The following is a 24,397-nucleotide window of genomic DNA, read 5'->3' as shown; positions in this document are numbered from 1 at the left end:
CTGAAAAGAGAGAGATCTATTGCGATGGCACACAGGATGTGCTGGTGCTCAATTTCTGCCTGGAGAGTGGGCAAGTGCTGGCTCTTAAACAAGAGCTGGTGCATTGGATCTGCGAGCCCTGACTCTTTGGCAAGAGCTAGCGCATTGGATCTGAGACCGTAACTGCGCAGGAGGGTGCAGGAAAGTGAGGACGAGCGCTGGCGCGCAGTAAGGCACTGTGTAGTTTTATGCATTCTCCCTAGAATGCGCTGAAGCGTGACACTGGTTGCGCAAGGGCGGATGCATTGACGCGAGTAGTACGTGGAGGCTGCTGGTGCGCTCGTACGGACCATCAGCGCCCGGGCGCAGAAGACCGTCGGCGCGCACAAGATCATTGGAGCGCAAAAGTATTGGTGCGCCTGCGCGTGGAAGGCCAACGGGTGCCCGCGCGTGGAATACCGTTGGCGCGGGCACGCGCGGAAGGCCATCAGCGCGCGTGCGCCACATTCCCTTTGCTTAGAAATCCATGTTTCCTGTAGGAAAAAGGAAAAAGGCGAAGACAATAGTCGAATGAAGAGGGTCCAGGCGATGACGATTCCCTGCGGCAGCCGAGTTAACGGTTATATGCCGACGGGAAGACCGATGGACCAGAGAGGGAGAGGTCATTCCCCACGAAGTGGAACTGTGCTGGCCTTGCTAATGTACGCAAGTGTCGTTGTCGTATATGTATCACACACACAGCACAAACACTGAAAAGGAAACTTACCACATTTCTATACACATATTTTTGGGCTCAAGCCATGGCGTCCTGATGGAAGGTTCCTTTTTGGTAGCTTCCTTGGGTATAAGACTACTAAGATATTCCCAGAGAATTTAACCACAGGTTATCACAGAATTCTAACTTCTGGAGCGAGTATCTCAAAGGTTTCCCTTTAAGACATCGTAATACAACAGGGGACGCGCATGTCTGAACGCGCCACATAGCTATCTTCACCCGAACAGAGTTAATGCTTCGGTGTGTAAGGACTGAGAATAGCTGGGAGCCGTTCCACAGCTAATCTCACTCGTGGCTACTACTGATACTCGAGACGTAAACAAACGGACGCCATTGCTCTAATGACGTCACGCCCGTCTTCATCCTTTGTTTAGTAGCTGCCCTACTTAGACGGATTTTCCCTGTGTTAACTTTATCGTTTTGCATCTTCGCTATGTCGTTACCTTCAGCCTCGCCTTCTTCTGGAAAGTTGAGTACAAGGTTCCAGTATTGTTTAATTAAGCTCTGGCCGTAAAGTAAATATTACTTTTCGAGATAATTGCTGTTTTGTGGCAGAGCTGTGCCTCTACCGGACCCGCCATTTTATGGCGTCGTTGTTGTTATGCATGTCTTATTTAGTTAGCCACAACAACGTTTCCGGCATTATATACTAATCGAATACATTAGTTTATTTAGTCTTCATAGCTAGGAACTTTTATATCGTGTTTAGACGCTTTTTATCGGTCATCGATTGACCTCATACCAGTCGGCTACTATAGCCCCCAGGCCAGGAGCCTACATACAAGTGTTCATGCATGATTTATTAGTGATCCTAGACTAAGTTATGAAGATAGTGGCATTATTTTACAATACTTTTGACAGTGATGCAAATGTTTTCGCCTTCAGGGACCATATAGGGGATAGGCCTAGTCAGTGACTCTTTCTAGCCTAACCTAATGTTAGGACCCCTATATGCTTCCTTCATCCCCTGCCTTGGCATTCCCTCTATTTAGCCTTGATTCCTTTTCTGAGTAAAGAGATTAATTGTCTAATAGAGTATATATCGCCTCTCTGTCCTCCCTAAAGGAATGAACCCCCTTTAGGGCTGCGTCGAGAGTGAGGTTAGGCTAGCCTACCTCTATGGCTAGGATAGTCTATGACTTTCCTGCGATAGCGATATGTCTTCTTCCTTTCCTAGTTCAGGACTCTTAGCCCTGTTCTAGGTTAGGTTAGGAAGGTTTCTCTGTTCCATGCTGAAACTGTACTCTTGCACCGTTTTAGCTGATCTGCCTGATCTTAGGTTAGGGAGTGTCCTCCCTTTCCTTAGTGGCCGCTCTGGTACAGAAACCCTTCCTGGGAAGACTTCTCTCTTCTCCCTCCCCACCTATCTCTTGTATAGCCTAGCCTATGCTTAGGTTAGTTTATACCCATCTGTCCTCTGTCCTACAACTCCTCCTTAGGGTGGAATAGTAGGGCTACCCGAGCTTCCTTGTGCAGTCCGCTCTGGTACATATACCTTCATAGTGTCCTATAAGGTTAGTTACCAGTATAGTTCTGCATATGGGAGTCTCTCCCCCCCCCCTTGGGTGTTCCCTAGCCCTCCCTTGGGCTACCTTGCTCCCGGTCCCTAGTGACCCCTGCTCATGGATGTTAGAGCCTGCCTCTATCATGGGTACACCCCCTCAGGGAGGGGGAGGGATGTCTGGAATCCTGATGGTACTTCCTACATCCCTTCCCCCCTCCCCCCTGTCTCTCTCCCTATCCGGGTGCCGGTCTCTTGCCGCCTCTACTGTCGGCAATACCTGCCTCCTTCTTGGTGACTCTCCCTAACCTTGCCGCCAGCCCCCCGTGTACCGAGGGACTGCCGGCTGCCGCCGGCTACTACCGGCGGCTCTCCTACTCCTATCTAGTCGTCCGCTTGCCGGTCGACCGCCGGAGTGCCGGCATATACTGCCGGCAACCCGATACAGCCTTTACCATCCTTATCCCAGTCACCAACCTGGCATCCTCCGACTGCCGGAGCCGCCGCTCCCTGCCGGCGTGCCGCCGTTGTGCCGGCGGCCGCCATCCTGGTATTTGACTGACTTTGAACATTGTCTGTCCTAATGCCAGAATCTATGCTGGAGCGAGCTCCGCATGCCGGCGGCTTACCGGATGCCCCGGAGGCGTCAAGAATACTTGCACCCCCTTTCTGTAGCTATCATAAGACTATGATAGCCCTATATCGCAAACAGATAAGCTGCTTCTGCTATTAAGATCAGTACCTAGTACTGCTCTATTAGTGATCATGCTGTCTCTTTGCATTCTTCTAATTCCAGCATGCTATGTGCATCTTAGCACGGCTGGTTGCCAGAAGCAGTTACCTTTTAAATGAGGCCTTCTGGCCCTTAACTGGGAACCGAATGAATTCGGTCCCAATCTTGTCCTTGGTTTTTTCCATGGAATTCCAAAATACTTGGAATTCTAGGAAACTATATCCAGTGCCCTCGGTCACTCGGATTATCCAGGGACCAAGCTTATGGTAACCAGCCGGGCGAGATGCATGGAGCATGTTCTCCTTTACTATTTTCATTCTCTATGCATCACACCTTCTTTAAGTTAAAATTAATGATTAATATTAACTTAGTTTAAGAGCCATTCTTATGACTCCCCCATACTCATTTTCTCTTTCTTCCACAGGAGGAGCAGATGAAGTGTGATTTCGCCTCTGCGCTGTGAAACGCCCGCAGTTTTACGGGCATACGGCTTGCAGGACTCACGCCCCTTGTGCAGACAAGAAAGGGGATTTGAAGTTTTGGAATCCACTGGATTGTACGGTCTGCCAGGCCCACCTAGTTGAGGCCTTCCATAACCCTCCTTCAGCGGAGGTTAGAGACATTTCTCGTGAAAAGCTGCGCAAGTGGGTGCGTGGCTTCCAGAAAAATGCTACCGGACCGTACCTGGCCACCGAAGAACTGAGGTCACTATTGTTCCCTAAGGCCTCCCCTGACTCAGTGGTACCCAAAGATGTGATCCCCACTGTCCAAATTACGGTGGAACCTGATGTGGTCATGGCTCAGTCCATGCACGAGTGTCGTTTGGATTCCGAGGATGACGAACAGATTTCAGACGTCTCGGAAGACACGGAGAAGACGCTTATGGCTCAAGGAGCCGAAGAGGACGAAGACAAGGTGGAGTACACCGAGTCGGAGCTAGAAGCTGCTCCCTCGTCCATCCCCCCTCCTACTCCTACACCGACGGAAATGTCTATTCCGTCTACCTCCTCGACTCCGGATCCTTCTTCTTCTACTCAAGAACTGATCCGGCTGATTAGAGCCGTCATGGACGACAGGCTGAAGGAGAACCAGGAGTCCATCAGGTCGATGATAGGATCCAGAGAGCCGAAGAAGATTTCGGTCAAGGATCTCCCCGCTTGCTCTCATGCCAACCCGTGGAGGTATGCAGAGCATATGGTTATTGCGACCGGCAGGATCTTTGTCAGTGATAAGATCGGCACGGTCCCTTTGGAAGATGTGGAGTTCTTCCCAAGCTTTGAGGCCTACCCGGACTGTTACGTCCGGCTTCGTTCCGAACCTGCCTCGAAGGAAGAGACCGAACCTAAGGAAGAGATAGTGTTCGATCTCGCAAAGGCCCAGGCTATGCTAGCCTCCGCATTTAAGAGTAGAGGCTTTACCTGCTCTAAGCTTCCGGCATTGAGCAAGAAGCACCCTACTTACGTTGCACCTGATACTGCGGTTCTTCCATTCTTGGAAAAGGCCTTAGCTGCATGCCTTAAAGCGGCGGAAGAAGGGAAACCCTGCCCTGCACTGGAGGAGTGCAGACCCTTCTCCATCGTGACCCCCCTGACGCTCGACACTGGAAAGATGTTCAGCATACTTTCGTCGTGGGAAGGCTCGATCCTGACGTCGCCGGACGTCAGTTTAATGAAGACCTCCCTAGCTCAACGATCACCTCCTTCGCCGGGAACAAGACACGAAGGAGAGGCTTGCGGCATCTCTTTCTCATCAAGTCCAACTGGAAGTTATGGCCTGTGACACTAGAGTACCAGATCACTACATGGTACTCTCCAAATCCCACTTACTGACGGTAATGAAGGACTTGTACCACTTCATAAAGGCTCGAAGAGCCTGTCGTGAATTCGTGTTTGCCGGTGCCACCGTGAAACACGAACCCCGGAGGCTGATTTCCTCCAACATCTGGGGAAAGCACCTGTTTCCTTCTGACCTTGTGAAGGAAATAACTGACAGAGCCGCCACGGAGAATAGGAACCTTCTCCACAAGTGGGGCATGTCCAGGAAAAGGAAACCCTCTCAGGACGACGGACCTCAGCCTAAGAGGAAACCTCAAAAGTCAAAACCCCAGCAACGTCAGCAAAGACGTCAGTTTCCGGGACCCGCTACCTCCCAAGTGGTTGCCCAACCACAACAGACCTTTCAATTGGTCCCCCAACCGGTGTTGTCACAGTCACCGGTCTTCACCCCTGCCTTTGAGCAACCATCAACTACCTTTCATGCCAAAGGTAGAGGCTCATTCAGGGGTGCAAGCAAAGACGCATCTCGCCGTCCCTCCAGAGGTAGAGGAGGAAAGGGAGCTAGCGGCCGAGGCAACAAGTCCTCGGGACACCAGAAGCAATGAAGTGCTTCCGGTGGGAGGAAGACTCCGCCAATTCCAGGATCGTTGGACCTTCGATCCCTGGGCACACAGCATCATCAAGAACGGTCTAGGCTGGAGTTGGACGCAACCACCCCCAATCTTCCAGCAGTTCTTCCAGCAATCAACCCCCCTTCTGGAAGAATATGTTCTAGACCTCTTGAACAAGAAGGTGATAAGGAAGGTAAAGTCCACCAGGTTCCAAGGGAGACTGTTTTGTGTTCCCAAGAAGGACTCAGACAAACTCAGAGTCATTCTGGACTTATCCCCCTCAACAAGTTCATAGAGAACAACAAATTCAAGATGCTGACGCTTCAACAAATAAGGACCCTTCTGCCTCAAGGTTCCTACACGGTCTCTATAGACCTGGCGGATGCCTACTGGCACATTCCAATGAACCATCACGCTTCCTCCTACCTAGGATTTCGACTCCAAAGGAAAAGCTACGCCTTCCGGGCCATGCCCTTCGGCCTCAATGTGGCCCCTCGGATCTTCACAAAACTGGCGGATGCCATAGTACAACAGCTCCGCCTAAGAAACGTCCAGGTGATGGCCTACCTTGACGACTGGCTAGTCTGGGCTCCATCGCCCGAAGAGTGTGCAAAGTCTTGCAACGAAGTTACCCAGTACCTAGAACACCTGGGATTCAAGATCAACGAGAAAAAATCTCGCCTCTCTCCAGCTCAGAAGTTTCAGTGGTTGGGAATCCACTGGAATCTTCAGTCACACCGCCTTTCCATCCCCCAGAAGAAAAGGAAGGAAATAGCAGGGTCTGTCAAGCGACTACTGAAATCCAAACGCATTTCAAGACGACAGCAGGAACGAGTTCTAGGCTCTCTACAATTCGCCTCAGTGACAAACCCAGTGCTTCGTGCACAGCTAAAGGATGCCGCGGGAGTCTGGAGACGCTCGGCATCCATCGCTCGAAGAGACCTCAAGAGACGGCTTCCAAACAGACTACGACGCCTCCTAAAGCCGTGGTCGGAAGAAAAGGCCCTGAAAAGGTCCATTCCTCTCCATCACCCTCCTCCATCACTCAACATCCACACGGATGCCTCACTGGAAGGTTGGGGAGGTCACTCCCACCAGAAACAGGTTCAAGGTACCTGGTCTCCACTATTCAAGACGTTCCACATAAACATCTTGGAGGCCATGGCGGTCCTTCTAACTCTGAAGAAGTTATCCCCGCCGCCCTCGATCCACATCCGTCTAACCCTAGACAACTCGGTGGTAGTTCGTTGTCTCAATCGCCAAGGCTCAAGATCGCCCCAGATAAATCAGGTGCTTCTCCCAATCTTCCGTCTGGCGGAGAAGAAGAAGTGGCACCTGTCTGCAGTTCACCTACAAGGATTCCGCAATGTGACAGCGGATGCTCTATCTCGGACAAACCCGATAGAGTCGGAATGGTCTCTAGACGCAAGATCGTTCTCCTTCATCTCTCACCAAGTCCCAGAACTTCAGATAGATCTCTTTGCAACGAGCGACAACAATCAACTTCCTCTGTACGTAGCCCCGTACGAGGACCCCAAAGCAGAAGCAGTGGACGCCATGTCACTGGACTGGAACAGGTGGTCCAAGATCTACCTGTTCCCTCCCACCAACCTTCTGTTGAAAGTCCTCTCCAAACTGAGAACCTTCAAAGGGACAGCGGCCCTAGTGGCTCCCAAGTGGCCCCGGAGCAACTGGTACCCCCTGGTCCTGGAGCTGCAGCCCAAGCTGATCCCTCTCCCGGGCCCAGTTCTCTCTCAACAAGTACAGAAGTCGACTGTCTTCGCTTCATCATCGAAAATCAAGGACCTTCATCTCATGATTTTCTCTCCCTTGCCGCAAAGAAGAGGTTTGGGATCTCGAAGAAAAGTCTAGACTTCCTAGAGGAATACAAGACCGAATCCACGAGACGGCAATATGAATCATCCTGGAGGAAATGGGTCTCCTTTGTCAAGGCAAAAAATCCTAAAGAAATCACAATTGATTTCTGTATGTCCTTCTTCATTCACCTTCATGGACAAGGATTAGCAGCCAATACGATTTCCACCTGCAAATCGGCCTTGGCTAGACCAATTCTATATGCTTTCCAAATTGATCTGTCCAACGACATCTTCAACAAACTACCAAAAGCATGTGCTTGCCTACGTCCAGCACCCCCTCCGAAACCGATCTCCTGGTCACTAGACAAGGTACTCCATTTCGCCTCCAACTTGGACAATGATTCATGCCCCCTCAAGGATCTGACTCAGAAAGTTATATTTTTATTTGCTCTCGCTTCGGGAGCTCGAGTCAGCGAAATAGTGGCATTATCAAGAGAAGAAGGACACATCCTGTTTACCGATTCAGGAGAAGTGACCCTCTCCCCTGATCCGACGTTTCTCGCTAAAAATGAATTACCCACCAAAAGATGGGGCCCTTGGAGAATATGCCCCCTGAAGGAGGATGTCTCTCTATGTCCAGTAGAGAGTCTCAAGGTCTATCTTCGCAGAACTTCGAACTTTGGTGGAGGCCAACTCTTCAAAGGAGAAACATCGGGCAGCGACCTGTCACTGAAACAATTAAGAGCGAAAATCACCTACTTCATTCGCAGAGCGGATCCGAACAGTACACCCGCTGGTCATGATCCTAGAAAAGTGGCATCTTCTCTGAATTTCTTTCAGAGCATGGACTTTGAAAGCCTTAAAACTTCACGGGCTGGAAGTCCTCGCGAGTTTTCTTTAAACATTATGCGAAACAAGTGCACGAAGTCAAACATTTTGTGGTAGCCGCAGGTAGTGTTATGAAACCTGCACCTAACTCTGCGTAGAACAGTGAGTTACTTGGGACTCTAACTCTTCGGGTGCCTATGTTGACCCTCGAGCGATTCATAGTGATGTCTAAAAACACTTAGTGCTTTTATAACTGTCTTATCCCAGGTGAAATGTCATAGTGTCACACAAGTGCCGCATGCCTTGAGCATGATGTGTTATTTAAAGACTTGCGTTCCTCGGGAACGAGTACCTACTAATATCCTGAAATTCCTTTTCAGATTCAAGAGCAAGCCTTTATTTCTATGTACATTATTATTACTGTAAATGAACTTTACTTTTGCTGTAAATTATTCAATTTCTGCATTGTGAAATAAAATTTCTATTTTATTACTTATGTGTCTCTTTCAGCTCCTACTTACTATGAAATACATACCTGTCATAGTTTTATTTATTCCTCCTTTCTTATGGTTATGAAGAATTTAAGATGTTAATCCTAAATTATATTCACCCTGACTAAGTAAGGTTCCTACACGAATACTTACTTCTGATAACCAAGAGATGAACTCTATACACAGTGCCCAACCACCACTGGTCTAATTTCAGAATGTTCCTATACAAATACCAAACATTCCGCTTCATCTCTAAGTTCTTCAAGTTCTTCTCTCAGGATGAATAGCCCTTCAATACCACTTTGACGTCGGCATAGCCATGGGAACTTCCTGCCAAGGGGGGCAGGATACTTCGTTCCTATGGTTCTTTACCTAAGATTACTTTGCTGTTTTGTCAATGCCTAGGCACTTAATACTGGGGGAAAATCTACCACGATACATTGATTCTCTGGTACTCTTCCATCAGGACGCCATGGCTTGAGCCCAAAAAACGGATTTTGAGCGAAGCGAAAAATCTATTTTTGGGTGAGATAGCCATGGCGTCCTGATGGACCCTCCCTACTACTTCGTCCAGTTTTGTTCCCACCCTGTGCTACTGTATCATGGTGATGGGCAGCAACTGGCTTCAGGATGAAGACGGGCGTGACGTCATTAGAGCAATGGCGTCCGTTTGTTTACGTCTCGAGTATCAGTAGTAGCCACGAGTGAGATTAGCTGTGGAACGGCTCCAGCTATTCTCAGTCCTTACACACCGAAGCATTAACTCTGTTCGGGGTGAAGATAGCTATGTGGCGCGTTCAGACATGCGCGTCCCCTGTTGTATTACGATGTCTTAAAGGGAAACCTTTGAGATACTCGCTCCAGAAGTTAGAATTCTGTGATAACCTGTGGTTAAATTCTCTGGGAATATCTTAGTAGTCTTATACCCAAGGAAGCTACCAAAAAGGAACCTTCCATCAGGACGCCATGGCTATCTCACCCAAAAATAGATTTTTCGCTTCGCTCAAAATCCGTTATATACATAAACATTAAGAATGTTTTCATAAGTGGTACCTCTACATACGATCTTAATTCGTTCCCGAAACTGCTTCGTATGTTGGAGCAAATATTCCCATAAGAATACACTGTAATTTGTATAATTAGTTCCACACCCCAAAAAACCTATATTAACTCCTTAATAAATTACTACATATAATTACACATAAAAAATAACATAACTGCATAATATGAAAGAAGCATGTAAAAAAGATAATTATAAAGAAATAATTAATGAAAAATGTTTTTATTGTCACTTTACCTTAGAGACAGGCAAACGCAGGTGTAGGAATTGCTACGCCAGGAGGAGACGGACGATCGGCGAGAAGGTAGACATGGTGTTAACATGTTCTTTAAATAAATAAATTCTCTCTCTCTCTCTCTCTCTCTCTCTTGTTCTTCTACACTGTTAGCATCTATTAATTTTTTCTGAGAGAGAGAGAGAGAGAGGAGAGAGAGAGAGAGAGAGAGAGAGAGAGAGAGAGAGAGAGAGAGACAGACAGAGAGAGAGAGAGAGAGAGAGAGAGAGAGAGAGAGAGAGAGAGAGAGAGAGAGAGAGAGAGAGACAGAGAGAGAGAGAGAGACAGAGAGAGAGAGAGAGAGAGAGAGATTAAACAAAAAATGTGTTGTGTACATACGATTTTTAACAGCGTAAAAGAGTTGAAAGACAATTAAATGTAACTAAAAAACAATATCAGCAAATCTGAATTCCTTTAGTAACTAAAACAAATATTGATAAAAACACACTCGTGTGCGTATGCGCAAACACACACACACGCAGGAGGAGACACGATCGGCGAAGAGGTAGAGATGGTGACTGCGATAACGTACCATAACTTACACTACGGAAACTTTAATCTAACTTAGCTTATTTATTTTTTTTTTCATATTTCATATTTTCTACATTTTTTTACTTTTGATTTTTAATTTTCATCACTTTCAGTGACGAGTTACGGTACGTTATCGCAGTCACCATCTCTACCTCCTCCCCGACCGTCTGTCTCTTACTGCGTAGCAATTCTTGCACCAGTGTGTGTGTTTGTGCATACGCACACGAGTGTGTTTGTATCAATATTTGTTTTAGTTAATAAAGGAATTCAGATTAGCTGTTATTACTTTTCTTAGTTACATTTAATTGTTTTTCAACTTGTTGACACTGTTAAAAATCATATGTACTCTAAACACATTTTTTTTTTTAATCTCTCTCTCTCTTTCTCTCGGAAAAAAAATAATAGATGTCTCTAACACTATAACAGCGAAGAAGAACGAGAGAGAGAGAGAGAGAGAGAGAGAGAGAGAGAGAGAGAGAGAGAGGAGAGAGAGAGAGATTTTATTTAAAGAACATGTTAATGCTATGTTTAGAGAGAACAGAAAAAGAGTGAAGACTTTTTTAAAAGAGCTTGTTAATGCTATCTTGGTTTTCTTTGCTTCACTTTTTTCTTTCTTTCTGTTCATCACGCTAGCCCTTCTCACAAATGATCGTTGCCAACAATCTCTTTGTCCTTTATCCCTATCACAAAAGGCGTTCTATCTCTTCCAGGGTATTGCTACGATGTCTTGTAATAATGGTGATCCCCTTCGATAGTTTATCTGCTTTAATGGCTGCTTTCTGCTTGATGATCGTCGAGATCTTAGGCCTATTCCAGCCATATTGTTTAGCCATATCACTCACATGCACATTGCTCTCATGTTTTTCTATAATTTCTTGCTTCAATTCTAATGAAAGAATTGCCTTCTTCCTTTTCTCACCACTACCTGTACTGAAACTTGACGCTGTTAAAAATCATATGTACTCTAAACACATTTTTTTTAACTCTCTCTCTCTCTCCTCTCGGAAAAAAAAATAATAGACGTCTCTAACACTATAACAGCGAAGAAGAACGAGAGAGAGAGAGAGAGAGAGAGAGAGAGAGAGAGAGAGAGAGAGAGAGAGAGAGAGAGAGAGAGAGAGAGAGAGAGAGAGAGAGGGAGAGAGAGAGAGATTTTATTTAAAGAACATGTTAATGCTATGTTTAGAGAGAAACAGAAAAAGAGAGAAGACTTTTTTAAAAGAGCTTGTTAATGCTATCTTGGTTTTCTTTGCTTCACTTTTTTCTTTCTTTCTGATCACGCTAGCCCTTCTCACAAATGATCGTTGCCAACAATCTCTTTGTCCTTTATCCCTATCAACAAAAGGCATTCTATCTCTTCCAGGGTATTGCTACGATGTCTTGTAATAATGGTGATCCCCTTCGATGGTTTATCTGCTTTAATGGCTTCTTTCTTCTTGATGATCGTCGAGATCTTAGGCCTATTCCGGCCATATTGTTTAGCCATTTCACTCACATGCACACTACTCTCATGTTTTTCTATAATTTCTTGCTTCAATTCTAATGAAAGAATTGCCTTCTTCCTTTTCTCACCACTACCTGTACTGAAACTTAGCTTTTTAGGCACCATGATTATAGGTAAAATCGAAAAGGAAATGTGAGAAAAGGAAGAAAATAAGCACTGTTAATAACAGATCAAACAGAGGACAACCACACGATACACACAAGAACAGAAAACAGAGCACTCGACGCTCAATGGCGTCCCTCTTACGTGCTGCCATCTACCGGCGTAAACAAGATCTACATCGGATGTTGGAGCATTACTTCGGGTGTCGAGACAGAAATTTGGACGAATTTTACTTCGGATGTTGGAAAATTCGTATGTTAGGACAATCGTATGTAGAGGTTCCACTGTATATACAAGTATAAGAAAAAGTAAGTTAAAGACAAAAATTAATGGCAGTCCAGAATAGGTGAGGAGGGAGAGAGGAAACAACCGCTCTCAATCCGAGCCAAAAGTAAAGTGACTAAATCACAGGTGTGTGAACGGGAGTGGTAGCAAGCTACCGCCCCCTAACCCTGCTAACTAGCGGTGTGGGTAGTTAACCCTCATTAAATTTTAATGGCTCGTCATTTCAGCTCCGCCGAAAGTATAACCCCTAATAAATAGCGTGGTTTGTATTCCAGTTACGGAACAAACTCTTTTTCAAGAAAAGAACATTCTCAAGTATACATGGACTTCAGCATGTGGGAATTACAAAAATCTGATAGATCACATTGCCATTAATAAAGAGAGAAAAAGGAATCTGAGAAATGTAAAAAGCTATAGAGGTGCAGATATTGGTAGTGATCACCAGCTCCTCATTGCCACACTGAAACTGAAACTGAAAGCACCCAACAGAAAGATAGATAGAATACCTAGGTTTGATACAACTAAGCTTTTAGAAGAAGTGCACAGAGAAAATATTGCAATTGAAAGTAGGAATTGATTTGCAGTCTTAAGAGACCTTAAGAGACGAATAATGGACAATTAATGAAGAATGGTGTGATATTAAGAACATATAACAGCCAGTTGGGAGTGAAGTCTTAGAAAATACAGTTATAAGGAGAAAGCCATGGATATCAAATGATACTAGGGATACTATAAAAATGAGACAAATTGATTATTGAAAGTTTTCGACGAAGTGATGAAAATCATCAGTTAGCGCATGCAAAGTATTCCAGTGTTGATAGTGAGGTCAAAAGGAAAGCCAAAAATGACTGGAGTGAATATTTAGACAGTAAAGCAGATGAGGCTGACAAAGCTAAGAATTCAAGAACTGGCTATGGTGTAAGAATTGCTCATAGAATTATTAATGAATGAATGAATGAATAATTTGAAGTTCTCTCGCATCCTGACATCGAAGGTCATTGACGCCGATATCGTTTATTATAAATAAAGATTAAAAGAATAATCAATTGAAACAAGAAAAGTAAATATGTTATAAAAGTTAAATAGCATTAAGAGGAACTGCTTCTGATATGAATTTAAAAATGCCACTAGCATTGTGCGACACATCATGTCCAATAGATAGGAAAGCTAGCTAAATTTTTAAAATTCAAATGAGATGGATAATTTTCCATAGAGAAAGTCGGTTCTATATTGCTATACTATCACAGTTTATCATATGTTCACATTGGGGTTTATTAACTTGACAGTTATTTTCCAACATTATCCATGTTGAACCACGCATCAATGGCTGGCTCTGCTGACTGACCAGCATGTCTGAAATTTATTGGTCTTAATTGCTGTTATAATCCATGGTCATTTTTCCAGCCATACAGCAGCTTGCAGATCTTAGCACTTATGAGGCAGCAGATCAGTTGAATAGTACCGACATTGGCTTGTATTGCTATAGGTTATGCCTTGTCCTCTTGAGTTGAGTCTTGACCACTTGATTCACTCAGGACAAGTATTAGTTGTGTAATGAAAGCGTTTAGCCGTGTCGGCTCTACTTTATTTTATTTTTGCTTTTCTGCCCTTTGTTAGTACTTTTTAGTGGCATATTTTATTAATACAATACTTATTATTGCCAGTAAATAAGTTAATGTAGTCAATTGTTAAATAGTCTAATTGCTATTAATTTTAAGACATTGAAGGCTAAGAGAAGCTAAAATGGTGGTGCACAGGATCTTTTCCAGATGGGAATTTTAGGCTGATAGATTGTAAAAAGTAAGAGTTGTATCTGCCATATAAATTTATTCCATCATATGAATTTATTCCATCATATAAGTTTATTCTATCATATAGATTGATTTCATATGAATTTATTACATGTGCTCAGAGTGGTATCATTGGTCGTACACATTCATCTATTGTAGGTAGTAGGTTGGCCAGGGCACCAGCCGGCCGTTGAGATACTACCACTAGAGAGGTATTGGATCCTTTGATTGGCCAGACAGTAATGCATTGGATCCCTCTCTCTGGTTACGGCTTTATTTTTTCTTTGCCTACACTTACACAGAATAGTCTGGCCTATTCTTTACATATTCTCGTCTTTCCTCATACACCTGACAACAATGAGATACTAATCACTTCTTCACTCAAGGGGTTAATTACTATACTGCAATTTGTTCAGTGTACTTTCCTCTTGGTAAGGGTAGAAAAGATCTTTAGCTATGGTAAGCAGCTCTTCTAGGAGAAGGACACTCCAAAATTAAACTACTGTTCTCTAGTCTTGGGTAGCGCCATAGCCTCTGTACCATGGTCTTCCACTGTCTTGGGTTAGAGTTCTCTTGCTTGAGGGTACACTCGGGCACACTATTCTATCTTGTTATTATTATATTTCTGGGCTCAACCTGTGCCGCTCCGTGAAATGCTCCTTTTAGTATCATTTCTAAGGTATATAACTGCTATATATTACCAGAGAAAAAAGTTGCATTGGAATGCCAGGGATGAACCCAGCTCGCTCACCTCGTGCCATTTAGATATCTCCTCTTCAAATACCCCCGTTACTACGAGGTGCCGTTCTACATTCCACTACTGATCGCTACTACTACTACCTCCACCCACGCGATCATCTTCACTCCTTTCATAGCATCTTTGACGTTCACTCGCACGTTCCTTTGATTCTGTGACTTTCGGTGTTTTGAGTGTTTTCCTGCGCAAGATGTCGGATCTTCAAGCTTCTGCCACCAAGTTCAGTACTAAAACTATGAGTTTTGAGGTTCTGGAAGTAGCGATATTCATGATATTCATTTTCTTAGGTGTTCAAGTTTCGGGAGTCGGAGATGACCGCTCCCTGGCAGCCATTTTGGTTTCGCTACCTCCGAGAGCCTTTGTTACTTGACGACTAACAATTAGTCCCCCATACTAATTGTATTTCGTTTTGATCCTTTACATCGCGCATGCTCATTACCATTTTACATTATGCGATACTTTATCTACAAGTTTAATTGTTAAATCAATTATTTTGAAACACTTAAATTAGGTTATGGACTTGCATGGCTACCCTTCTGGGCCATGTTTGACCTTGAAGGTAGCCTTCACCACCGTGTCCTGGTGTTTTGATTATTTTAAGGATTTATTACTCTTATTTTTGTATGTTATTACTATTCTTATATATAAGAGATAGGTCCTTTTATTTAGTTTTTATTGAGAGGAACCTCAGGTTAGCAGGATATTATACGTGTTATTACCGTCCAATCGGTATCCTACCCGATTGAGTATTTTATTTTAATGTTGTAGTCCCCCGTCCAGGTCGGTAGCTACCCGAGTTTGGAGGGCTAGGCTAACGTTTTCTCATTCAAGTTATTTCTCCAGCGTTCCTCTCTTATATCATTATTTTCAATTTTATTTTGCGTGCCATCATAACCTATTAATATTATTTGTTTTGTTATTTAATTGTCTTTATATTTATGATCATTCTGTTCCTATGTTTGTGAGATCTCGTGGAACTGTTTCTCGGAGGGTTGGCACACCAGGCCGGTTTCAGTCCCACGTGATCGCCTCGAGCTACGCTCTTTGGCTGGTTCCCGCTGGCTACCCACCTAGGTGGAGTACGCCTCACTCATCCCCCTCCCGGGATACCTCATGACTCACTCTCTATAGAGAGTAAGCGGAGAACAGCTGTTTGTTTTTTGGTCGAGTACGCTCGCATACTACGGGTTGTCGTAAACCGTGCTCTCCCCCGGCTGCTTCGACTGGCCCCCGGGAAGATTACGGGTTGCGTGTTAGGTATTCTTCAGACGTAATTTTCTTCATTGTTTTTCATTCATTATGATTTTGAGTTAGCCTACTGCATGCTTAGGCTATCTATTTGTTTAGTCGAAGTAATCACGGAAGAATCTCTTTATGATTTATAATTTTAGCTTTTATAATTTTATATTTGACTATTATTGTCGCTGTCCGTTAAAGGTACCCGGAGCTGGCGGGAGTCATAGAACCCCTCCCTCCCTAACCTCCCTTTTTCGGGACTCCCCTACCCTAGTAGGCATGTAAGACCCTTGGGTCATACTCAGTTGGCTCCCCGGAGCCAACGGGAGGAATTTTATTTAAAAACAATTGTTAACTTTATACATTCCCGGCTCTGACGGGATGATATATCCTCAACTACGACAATAATAATAATATCAATGAATGATCATAAATTAGTACCAAATTAGTATCAATTAGTTTCATAATATTTACATACATAAGGATACTACTCTGGTTTAGTTTTAAGAACCCGGAGCCTCCGGTGGTCCTTTTTGGGATACTCATGTATCATTTTATTACAGGTGGTCCGATGCCAGATGACAGCCTGTGCGGCTGTTTTGCAGGAAGCCTGTGGACATGAGGTCTGCCGATCTCATGCTCCGTGTGCGGTCCAGGTAGATGATCTACTGGTGTGGCACCCGGACAACTGCAAGATTTGCTACCGGTTGGTCTCCACCCTAACCGCTGATTCGGTAGGTGTTCCCGTTGAACAGTCTCATAATTAATTTAAGTATAAACCGATAGAGTTTAAAGGAGATTATTTTTATATATATATTTGTATATTTTAGACGACAGGTTGGCCAGGAATATTAGTAACAGAATATTCTCTTTCAGAACCCTCAGACTGCCAAGAGTTCCGCCCTGTCGACCCTCAAGATCTGGGTCGGCGGGTTCGCCCGGAATGTTAAGGCAAAGAAACCTTACGTCGTCTCCAAAGAGATCTGTAATCTTATCTACCCTAATGCCAAGACTTCGGCGGCGGTACCCAAGGAAGTGGCGGATCCCATCATCGCCAAGATCGGGGAAGATACTCTGATCTTGTCGGAGGAACTGGAAGGACTCGGAGAGACGGTTCTGGAGGATATGGCAGCCATCAACCTGGATCGAAGGACTCAGCAGTAGCTACTTCCTCCTACCATGGGTCGAGAGCGAGGAGCGGCTCGAGAGCTAAGACCCCGGAAGTACCCTTTGATCCGGCGGCCTTCTCGAGCCAGTTAATGGAGCAGATGGACAGCATAGTGCAGTCTCAGATTGGTTCCCTAGTTGGCACCCTCACACAGAGACTACAAAACCAGGAGAACCTCATGGAAAATCTCTTGCGTTCCGGACTGCCTCAACAGCAGCAATATGTCATCCCGAACGCCTCTAAACTCCCGGAGTTCGTAAAGAGCAATCCCTGGCGATTGGCTTTACATGCCCCCTTTAAGGATGGCATGCTAACCATCGAAGGATGTGGCACTCGGCCGGTAGAGGATTTTGAATTCTACCCGCCGGGTCTTCAGTTCCCCTTCCCCGGATTTGCGCGCTTGACAGAGGAAGCACTGGTAAGGTTAGATAAAGTTCCTAAGGAAACTGTTATCCATCCTAAAGAACAAGCACAGTCCGCCTGGGTCCGGACTTTAAATGAGTGTTAGTGTGTTAACACCATGTTAACACCCCATAAGAGCTCATACACAATGTTCGTAGTAGAGGGGCAAACTCCAACGCCTTGCACCACGAAGATGATGGACCTTGCTCTACAAGCTGTAAACGAAGACAAACCGTTGCCGCAGTTACGCGAAACGGATCTGACTTCCCTCCTGTTTCCGGGAGAGCACGATTGCTGGACTGACGCCCCAGCAACGTTTACGGCAGGAAAATTGAACGCCGACTGTGCGTCTACGCAATTCAGTGGGCGGCTACCCAGACTTCCGGATTCCCTAATAAGACTCGAGTTTGATGCCCGCATGAGGCTGAGTAGATCCATCAACTCAGCCACAATGGCGGAAATGTCTTCCTTGGTTTATGAAGAGGAACCGCTATTCAAGATTTTGACAAAGTCGTTGCTTCAGACATTGCTTTCTGACGCATACGATTTTATTCTAGCCAGACGAAGATGTCGGAAACACGTCTTGTCCGAAGCCTCTATCAGATATGAGCCTAACAAACTCATCAAAGGCCCACTCTGGGGTCCTGACCTGTTCCCGGAGGACATGGTTAATAACGTCCTTTGCGAAGCTGCAAGAGTTAATCAGAACCTTAAGGTTCGGTGGGGACTGATACCCAAACGTAAATTTGAGCCATCCAGCAGCCAAACTAGAGGCAGGAAGAGACCGAGGACTTTTCAGTCATTTCAGGGTCAGCAAACCCAACAAGTGGTCCAGACGATCCCGGTACCACAAGGGGGTCAACCTTCAACATCGAAGGCACAACCTCAACAGCAATACGTGTGGGTTACACCTCAACCACACCAACAAGTAGCAACTACCTCCTTTGTGCCTTCCCCAGCCTTTAATCCTACCTATGAAACACAAGGCGTGTTCCATGGGTGCAATAAACATGCCAGAGGTAGTAGGGCAAGAGGAGCCTTTCGCAACAGAGGCAGCGGAAGAGCCTACTCTAGAGGCAGAGGATTCCGTGGATCCCAGGGAGGCAAATCCACTGCAAACCATTGAGAATCCTCAGGTAGGGGGAAGGCTGCATCTCTTTCGGAACCGTTGGATATTCAGCAATTGGGCTTACAGCTTAATTTCCAAAGGTCTGGGGTGGAGTTGGATAGAAGGGCCCCCTCCACCAACCAGTCAACATCAAACGGAAGAATTAGTTCTATATGCAAAAGATCTTTTACAAAAGAATGCAATAAAAGAAGTAAAATATTTGAAATTTCAAGGTCACTTGTTCAGACAAGCGAAGGGTAATCTTGGACCTGTCTCTTCTGAATTCTTACATTCAATGCGACAAGTTCCATATGTTAATCGTCTCTCAGGTGCGGACCTTACTTCCCCGTGGGGCCGTCACCACCTCTATAGATCTTACAGATGCTTACTATCACGTTCCGATAGCAAGGCATTTTCGTCCGTTCCTAAGTTTCAAGTTAAGCAACCAAGCATATGCATTCAAAGTAATGCCATTCGGACTCAACATAGCACCCAGGAGATTCACCAAACTGGCGGAAACAGTAATCCAAGAGTTACGAACCCAAGGAATACAAATAGTAGCTTATCTAGACGACTGGCTTATTTGGGAAAACAATGTCGAAAATTGCCTCAAGGCAACAAACAAAGTAATAAAATTCCTACAACAGTCGGGATTTCAGATCAACTTCAAGAAGTCACATCTAGTCCCGGAGACGAAATTTCAGTGGCTAAGGTTACAATGGAATCTGAACACACACTCTGTGTATCCCAGTAAACAAGAGGAAAGAAATAGCAAGGAATACAAAAAAGTTTTCTCAAGGACAAGCTGACGTCCAGGAGAAAACAAGAGAAAATCCTAGGTGCCCTCCAGTTTGCCTCAGTAACAGACATATTACTGAAGGCCAGACTGAAAGATATAAATCGATTATGGCGGTCCAAAGCAAACAAGAAATATCGAGACAAAATAGCTCGAATCCCACCAATTCTGAGGAAAAGACTTCAGCCATGGACAAAAGTAAAAAATCTAGCAAAATCCATCCCATTAAAATTTCCACCACCAACACTGGTCATTCACACAGACGCCTCTCTAACCGGCTGGGGAGGGTACTCCCAGTACAAGAAAGTCCAGGGACTATGGTCGATATCATTTCGCCAACTTCATATCAATGTCTTAGAGGCCATGGCAGTTTTCTTGACTCTAAAGAAGCTTGCCCCAACAAAGAAGCAACATATCAGACTGGTGCTGGACAGCGAAGTTATAGTCCACTGCATAAACAGAGGAGGTTCCAAGTTGAATCACATAAACCATGTAATGATAGCGATATTTTCCATGGCGACAATGAACCATTGGCATCTGTCAGCAGTTCATCTAGCAGGAATACGGAATGTAGTGGCAGAAGCACTTTCGAGGACAACTCCGCTGGAATCGGAGTGGTCACTGGACTTAAAGTCATTCAAATGGATTCTATGTCAGGTTCCGGGTCTCCAAATAGACCTGTTTGCAACAGAGTCCAACCACAAACTAAAGTGCTATGTAGCCCCCAACCTGGACCCTCGGGCTTATGCCATGGACGCAATGTCATTGGACTGGAATTCTTGGGAGAGACTCTACCTATTTCCACCAATAAATATGTTAATGAAGGTGCTAGACAAACTCAGAACTTTCAGAAGCCAAGTGGCTCTAGTAGCCCGCAACTGGCCCAAGAGCAACTGGTTTCCCCTACTGGTGGAATTGGGTCTCCATCCTCAACGGATTCCCAATCCAATACTAACACAAATAGTACAAACTCGCAGTGTGTTAGCTTCCTCAAAAATTCAGAGTGCCCTAACTTTATGGACTTTATGAAATTTGCAGCTCAAAGAGATGCAGATATTGATCCTCAGAATACCTTATTTTTAGAATCAGATAAGAGAGAATCCACCCTTCGACAGTATGATTCAGCTGTAAAGAAACTTGCAAAGTTTTAAGAGACTCAAAGGCTGAGATGATGACTATGAATCTGGCAGTAACCTTTTTTAGAACTCTATTTGAATCAGGCTTGGCAGCTAATACTATTACAACAATTAAATCAGCCTTGAAGAAGATTTTCCAAATTGGATTTAATATTAACCTTACAGATTCATATTTCTCATCCATCCCGAGAGCCTGTGCCAGATTGAAACCATCAACTCGTCCTAACTCAGTTTCCTGGTTTCTGAATGATGTACAGTACTTAAATTGGCTTCTGACACTCTTAACGAGTCTTGTAATTATATACCATTATTAAGAAAAACCTTGTTTTTAACCTGTTAAGCGTCACCCACGTGATAAACCGTTCACCACGATCTACTCGGTACCGCCTTCAACTGCATATTCCGTTCATGACTTTAATTACCTTTTTCAAGCCGTCAGTCTCGTGAAATTACGTTTACTCGTATAGTAAGTATAGGATCACCACTTGGCAACACTCTCAGCATATGCGGGCTGTAAATAGAAACTTATATGATGTCTGGAAACTATTTTTCTGATTTCTGAAGGTAGCTTGATGTTACAAAACTGGTTTCCCATCAGTGCGCTTCAGGCGTTCATGCGGAAGTGGTTGATTGTTGTTCCTTTTGTAATGAACGGTCTAAAGAGGAAGGTTATTTCTTTAGATGAAATAAATGATATTCTTGTTGAGGAATTTGATAATGATAACCTGTTTGATAATGAGAGCACTAGTTCTGAACCCTCCAGTGATGAGTATATTGAAGAAACAAAATTTTCTTTCGATGCCGAAAGCGAAAATGACTTCTCATTACCGAATGACTGGACAACGAGATTTCACAAAACTATATAGGAAAGGAAACGCCGAGAGAGAGAGAGAGAGAGAGAGAATAAAGTGGATAAATAATGTACAAATGTATGACGAACATATTTGAAAACTATACAGGGGAGAGAGAGAGAGAGAGAGAGAGAGAGAGAGAGAGAGAGAGAGAGAGAGAGAGAGAGAGAGAGAGAGAGAGAAAGAGAGAAAGAGAGAGAGAGAGAGAGAGAGAGAGAGAGAGAGAGAGAGAGAGAGAGAGAGAGAGAGAGAGAGAGAGAGAGAGAGACTTATCCCTTTGCTTTTGTTGCTTATCCAGGCATAAGATTTACGATTGAAGATAAAAAGAACCCATTAGAATATTCAGTATTATGTAGCCATTTGAAATGAAATAATAGTAGTATTAATTGTTTTTTTAACTCTACCATTTAATTAATATCCCTACTTTTAACTATAAATACGAATTATAAGCATAAAGAAATTATATTAACTTTGAAAAATTATCATTAGTGAAATGACCGCTCAGGGCAAAAAAAGCGTGACGGTACGTTAGCGGCAACCTGGTCCAGGGGGGACGCTTAACAGGTTAATGACCCTAGCATCTGGAGCTAGAATATCAGAACTTTCAGCCTTGTCTAGAGATCCAGGTCATATTGAATTTCTCTCGTCGGGAGAAATACTAATTTCTCCAGACAAAAGATTCTTAGCAAAAAATTAGGACCCTCAGAACAGATGGTCCCCCTGGAAGATTGTTCCGCTTCCTCAGGACCCATCTTTATGTCCAGTAAACACTCTGAAAGCATATTTAAATAGAACTTCCAATAAGTCCTCAGGGCCCTTATTTATTAGAGAAAATGGAGGAACCATTACCCTGAAAGGGATGAGACAACAGATTCTGTATTTCATTAAACAAGCTAACCCAGAATCATTCCCACATGTTCATGATATACGAGCAGTAGCTACATCCATTAATTACTTTCACCATATGAATTTCGATGAACTGAAAAGATATACAGGCTGGAAGTCTCCAGCAGTTTTTAAACGCCACTATTTAAAACCTTTGGAGGCCCTAAAATTTGCAACAGTGGCAGCAGGGAATGTGGTCCCTCCTGAAAATCATGATCCATAACCATAAGGTCTTGTTCGATCTTTTTTCACTTTCCCTCTACCTGCCTTACTTATTGTCCCTACTGTAGTTTTGTTTTGTTTTTTCACCTGGATTGCACCCTTGTGATGTCAGATTGTAAATAGTTATTTAACCTTACGGCATTTATTTGGGCATCGTATTGCTCTCCCCCTTTTTACTTCCATAGATTGGAATTCATTGTTGTAAATTATCTTGTTTAATTTTCTACCCTTTATGATAAGGAATTGTTAAAACAACTTATTTTGGAATAATTTTATATTTACATATATATATATATTTACAATTTTGCATTAAACCATGTTTTTTGGACTTTAGATTTTAATTTATTTTCCTTCTCAGGTGTTGGTTTCCAAGCTTTTGGACCATTTCTCTTGTACTATTTCACGGAGCGGCACAGGTTGAGCCCAGAAAAGGGATTTTGACGAAAAAAAATCTATTTCTGGGCGAGAGACCTGTGCCGCCCAGTGAACCCACCCACTGCTTTCCCACCCAGAATTGGCCCAAGCTTGGGTGCTATGAGGAGTGAAGATGATCGCGTGGGTGGAGGTAGTAGTAGTAGCGATCAGTAGTGGAATGTAGAACGGCACCTCGTAGTAACGGGGGTACTTGAAGAGGAGATATCTAAATGGCACGAGACCTCTGACAGTGGTTTTCACGCCCCAGTTATTATACCGACACCTTATATAGGTGAGCGAGCTAGGTTCATCCCTGGCATTCCAATGCAACTTTTTTCTCTGGTAATATATAGCAGTTATATACCTTAGAAATGATGCTAAAAGGAACATTTCACGGAGCGGCACAGGTCTCTCGCCCAGAAATAGATTTTTCCTTCGTCAAAATCCCTTTTTTCTTCCTCTTGTTTTTTTGAAATGGTGTGTTGGGCAGGCTTAATAGAAGGGTCCTGGATGCCTGGTGGTTTATTAAAAGGTTGTCTTTTCCTTTTCTGATTTTTTTCTTCTCAAAACCATCCTTACTGTCCTCCCTTCAGTTGAAGTGGCTATCCTGGAGGGTATTTAGCCTTACATGGTGTATCGGCTCCTCCATGTTCACCAGTTTTTCGGACTTTTTATTTATAATCCTGTACATATTGTTTTTGTTATAATTCTTGTTAATCTAGTTTTTAAGTATGATTTCTCTTTTTTTATTTCTATTAATTCTTAAGCTGTCTGGAGACATTGAGCGAAATCCGGGACCAGTACGTCTAGATTTCGTCAATGTCGTCTTCTGTATTGCAATATTCGTGGTCTCCATGTAATATCCAAGACCTTACAGTTGCGTCCAGATAGTATGATATTCTTTTGTGCTCAGAAACTTTGGTTTCTAATATGAGGCACTCATCTGAGCTCTTTATAACTAGTTTTAAGAAGCCAATAATGTTGAAAAATGATGCCATCACTAGGGCCAGGAGAATGGCGGTGTATATTAGGACCGAATACCCTGCTTCTCATAAGTCCTGCTATCAATGTGGATGTCATGAGAGTCAGGTAATAAAAGTTTGTGGCAGGCATAACAACTTTTATGTGTGTTCGATCTACCGGAATCCAGGCATGGATGATTCTATCTTCGATTGTCTTCTTACCATTATGGCTAAGATACATGAAGATGATAGAAAGGCTTCTTTTGTCTTTGTTGGTGATTTTAATGCTCACCATAGGGAATGGTTAAGTTCTATCTCTCCTACCGATCGCCATGGCTTAAGAGCTTTAGACTTTGCCTCTGAATCAGGCTGTGAGCAAATCATAAATGAAGCTACTCACAGGT

At 44.0% G+C, this 24,397-nt stretch overlaps 1 pseudogene; it reads left to right on the top strand.

The window, feature by feature from the left end:
* LOC137625766 (uncharacterized protein DDB_G0292186-like) overlaps positions 1-17,213 on the top strand; it is a 21,338-nt pseudogene extending 4,125 nt beyond the window's left edge.
* Positions 17,214-24,397: the final 7,184 nt, after the last annotated feature.

The sequence above is a fragment of the Palaemon carinicauda genome, chromosome 1 (genome assembly GCF_036898095.1).
Source record: "Palaemon carinicauda isolate YSFRI2023 chromosome 1, ASM3689809v2, whole genome shotgun sequence".
Classification (NCBI taxonomy): Eukaryota; Metazoa; Arthropoda; class Malacostraca; order Decapoda; family Palaemonidae; genus Palaemon; species Palaemon carinicauda.
Note: the sequence above shows the minus strand (reverse complement) of the source record. Positions and strands in the feature narration are given on the sequence as shown.